Source organism: Salvia miltiorrhiza, chromosome 6 (assembly GCF_028751815.1).
Source record: "Salvia miltiorrhiza cultivar Shanhuang (shh) chromosome 6, IMPLAD_Smil_shh, whole genome shotgun sequence".
Taxonomy (NCBI): Eukaryota; Viridiplantae; Streptophyta; class Magnoliopsida; order Lamiales; family Lamiaceae; genus Salvia; species Salvia miltiorrhiza.
This window is the reverse complement of record NC_080392.1, coordinates 28,595,731-28,600,154: the sequence shown is the minus strand read 5'-3', so window position 1 is coordinate 28,600,154 and position 4,424 is coordinate 28,595,731. Positions and strand designations below refer to the sequence as shown.

At 44.2% G+C, this 4,424-nt stretch overlaps 1 non-coding gene across 1 annotated transcript; it reads left to right on the top strand.

Moving 5' to 3' along the window:
• Positions 1-342: 342 nt before the first annotated feature.
• On the top strand, positions 343-448 carry LOC130991044 (small nucleolar RNA R71). Its single transcript, XR_009091008.1, has one exon. It is a non-coding gene; the product is annotated as a small nucleolar RNA R71 (small nucleolar RNA).
• The last annotated feature ends 3,976 nt before the right edge of the window (positions 449-4,424 follow it).

Sequence of the window (4,424 nt, the reverse complement as noted above, 5' to 3'; positions counted from 1 at the left end):
GCACGCGTTGGTTCCATGACCAAAATCGCCACATATGCCACATCCTTCTGCTGGTGGCGCGCGAACGGGTGGAGCCTCCACCTGGTTCATCGTGAGGTGCTGTACTTGCCTCATCAAGTCAGCTACCTGCTTCTGAAGCTCATTGTTTGGAGCTACTGCATTCGCTTCAACCCTTCTTCCTCTTACCGACTTTTGTTGAGAACTCGCGGCGAGGTGTCGAAGATCTCTTTGAGCTCATTGGCTGTCTTTCGGGCAATGTTGCCCCCTGCGGTACTGTCCACCATAAACTGTGCCGTCTGAATCAATCCGTCATAGAAGAACTGCATCAACATGACGGGTGCTAACTGATGTTGTGGGCACTGGCGGAGGAGCTCTTGGAATCTCTCCCAAGCCTCGTGGAGAGGCTCATCAACTTCTTGCATGAAGTTCATTATCTGGCTCCTAATCTCCTGTGTCTTGTGACTAGGATAGTACTTGAGCATGAACTTCTCACATGCCTCTCCCCATGTGGTGATGGAGTTCGGCGGCAGGGACAGTAACCACGTCCTAGCTCGGTCCTTGAGTGCATAAGGTAAGCACTTGAGTCTCAACTGATCCTCGGTGAGTCCCAACAGTGGGAAGGTTTGCACTTGAGAGCAGAAGTCACAGATGAACTGTAAGGCGTCCTCACTTGGCATCTCATGAAAGAGCGGCAGCAGGTTTGAATCGTTGGGCTTCAGATTGTAATTCCGGACCGCAGCGGGAAGCACTATCGCTGACGTGCTAGTGTTCCCAATAATCGGCCTGGAGAAATCTCCCATGTACTGGACATTCTGCTCTGCCATGGCTTCTTGGTCAGGATCGGGACGATCTTCTTCTTCTCTTTCAGAATGCACTGAAAGTGTTTCCTCAACGGCTTCCAGAATGGGGTTGGAAGCGATTCTCTCTTCACGGTTTTCCTCTCGAAACTGTGATTCCACAAGGCTTCTCGAACTGGACTCGGACTCCTTCTCCAGGCTTGAAAGAACCTCACGAGGTCGATGAATGTTGTTGTAGTAAGGTGCAAGCTTTCTCTTCAAGCTTCTACGTCCTTGCATACACAACACGAACAAACAAATCAAACGCACCGGAGGGAGAAAATAACCGAGTTAAAAGAAAGAACAAAAATAAACACGGAAAATAATGCAACACAATCAAATGCCTAAAGCCTTCCCCGGCAACAGCGCCAAAATTTGACTCAACCCAAAACACCTAAGGGATTGACTCGCAATCGTACGAGGTCGTCCTAGTGTAATAAGCTAACCCAAGTCGTCTCTCAAGGAAGGCTAAGCAGGGCTCTGATCATGCTACGCACAGAAAACGGGAAATAAACCTAAACACTCTAATCGGGTAGTTGGGTCTGACACTCTTTCTTTAAATCTAGGCGTAATTAAATAAAGCTTGTAAAATTATCTAATGCAGAATCAACAGAAAGCATATAAATCTATCTAGGCGAAAAATAGGAAGCAGATTAAGAACGCAGGGAACTAATAAACCTAGGGTTCTAACTAGAAATCTAGAAAGCATTAGCTAATTCAACAATCATAAACAACGATTATCTAGGCAAGATAAAAGAATAAACATTTAATCAATTGAATACTAAGCATCAATAATCTAAGCAATGGAAATAAACTAGCATTCATTCATATAGAAAACATAAACTGAGCTCTTACATAAGCGTACGATCCGGAAATCCAATCCAACGGAATGCAAAATAACATTAACTTTAATCCAACGAATCTAAAGATGTTTATAATGTTTCTAACTACTCTAAAACTAGGAAAAACCAAGGTAAAATCGTCTGGAGGCTGCTGGGGTCGAGAAGTCCTGCAAGAAACCCTAAAAATTGGCTTTTAAAGCCCAAAAACGTAACTGCCGGATTACACAGCGACGGCGGCCGCCGTGGGACGGCGGCGCCGTGGAGGGCCTTCGTAGAATCTTCCAAGATTTGCACGGTGCGCGCCGTGGGGCAGCGGCCGGCTTCATGACGGCGGCCGCCGTGAGACGGCGGCGCCATGGACGGCGGCCGCCGTGAGCTCTGCCTCCGAAACTGCTCCAAACGATGCCAAAACGCGCGGCTGCTCCCGATTCCTACACACAATAGTAATACCACCAAATAATATCGAGCAAGTGAAGAATAGAGCAAAAAAATACGAAGCATGCTCGAATGCACAACAAAAAGACCCATAAAATCATCACAAAATAGGGTTAAACACTCTCTCTGCAGAGCTGACTCGGCAGAGCTGAAACTCTCTCTGCAGAGCTGACTCGGCAGAGCTGAGACTCTCTCTGCAGAGTTGACTCGGCAGAGCTGAGACTCTCTCTGCGGAGCTGACTCGGCAGAGCTGAAACTCTCTCTGCAGAGCTGACCACTCGCAGAGCTAACTATGTAGAGCTGACCACTCGCAGAGCTAACTATGCAGAGCTGACCACTCGCAGAGCTAAACTGCAGAGCTGACCACTCGCAGAGCTGAACTGCAGAGCTGACCACTCGTAGAGCTAAACTGTAGAGCTGACCACTCGCAGAGCTGAACTGTAGAGCTAACTCAACCCGACAGAGCTGAACTTCATCAGTCAGAGCTGAACTCAAAAGCACTACAACTGCCAGAGCTAACTCGACCGGCAGAGCTTAAATCCACACGTCAGAGCTGACCAACCCGACAGAGCTGAATTGCAGAGCTGACCGCCCGTCAGAGCTGAATTTCACGCCGCCAGAGCTGACTATGCTCGGCAGAGCTGGAATTCACGCAGCAAACTCACCAAGTTCAAACTCATGCATGCTCTGCAAACTGATACAAACATCCTACACATTTCCTACCATTTCTCCAAACATCAAACTAACTCTATCATGCTCAACTCTAACTTAGAACACAAAATTCTAAGAAAACCTTAACATGCATTATAAGTTCACGCAAAGTACAACCATCTCTACAAACATACAATCTTAACATGCTTGGTAAATACAATCTTAGCATAGAGCAATCCTAACATGCTCCTAAAACACATATAACAAGTTACAACGATTAATAAAAATCGAAGAACGAGAGACGACGAAGAACATTGACGGGCTGCCCTCATGGGTTTCATAGCTAGGGTACGAACCATCCTTAACTCATTCATTAAACATGCTCAACATCTACCCAAGAACAACATACTAAAAATTCACGACGATCCGACGTCGTTTCAAAATAAAGTCGAGAATCGACGTTTTTCGACGTCGACTAATCTCGAAAATTAAACCATCAAAACGTTAGTAGAGATGTTACCTACGTAGATACGTGCTCGAAAAGGTGCTCGGCGCTCGTCTCGATGCTCAAAACGGAGCTCAAAAGCTCGAAGAAAGCTTTAATGGAAGTAATGTGTGTTCTTGGTGTTTGTGTGTGTGTTGCGTGAGTGTGGTGGCTGTGTGGGCTGACACACAGCAGCTTTTATAGAGAGGGGGGAGCTTTGGGCGGTTGGGGAGGGGGGGGTTGATGTAGGGTAGGCCTGGATATTTTGGATATTAATCCCACTTAGTCGTTAAATATCTCGTTTCGTCTCGTTTTAACGACTAACTACCCGTACTCTTCGTTACTCGCCCTCTCAACCTCTACTCACTTTAATCACACTCATAATTCTATATAAATATAGAAAACGTAAGCTCGTTCTCGAAATTTGAATAAACGAGCTTGGTTCGTTTATCGAGAAAATCCAGTTTACTATTCACTCATCGTCCAAAAATAAAAACTTTCGTCATTGGACTCGTATTAAAAAACTAAGAATATTTCTCGATGACGTGCACGTAAGATTTTGAAAGTCGACAAAAAGACGAAATAGCAGTATTTTACTATTCATCGTCAAAAAGTCAAAAATTCCAAAAACGTCATAACGAACTCAGATCTCACTTCCGAGTTCACCATTCTCATTCAAATAATTATCTCAAATTATTCGAATACTCAAACTCAAATACGGATATAAAATCCCACATCATTCTCACATCATCAAACGAACATCTCAACATCATCAAAAGAATAACAAGAAAACATCATATAACTCATCATCTCTTTACAAAGTAAATCAAACAAGGGATCTAAATCCTAATTACTCAAACTCAAGCAATTAAACACGTCATCAAAAGCTCGGGTATTACATGTTATGTGATAGGCCTGAGCTTATCAACATAGCATTCATCATTTCTTTCAATGTTCTATTCTTTCGTTCTGCAACACCATTTGATTGTGGAGAATAAGGTGCAGTCGTTTGATGAATAATGTCATTTTCACGACAAAATTCTTCAAAAGGTGCAACATACTCGCCGCCTCGATCACTTCGAATCATTTTGATCTTGGTGTTAAGTTGATTCTCAACTTCATTTTTGTATGTTTTGAAAGCTTCGAATGCTTCGTCTTTGCTTCTCAAAAGATACA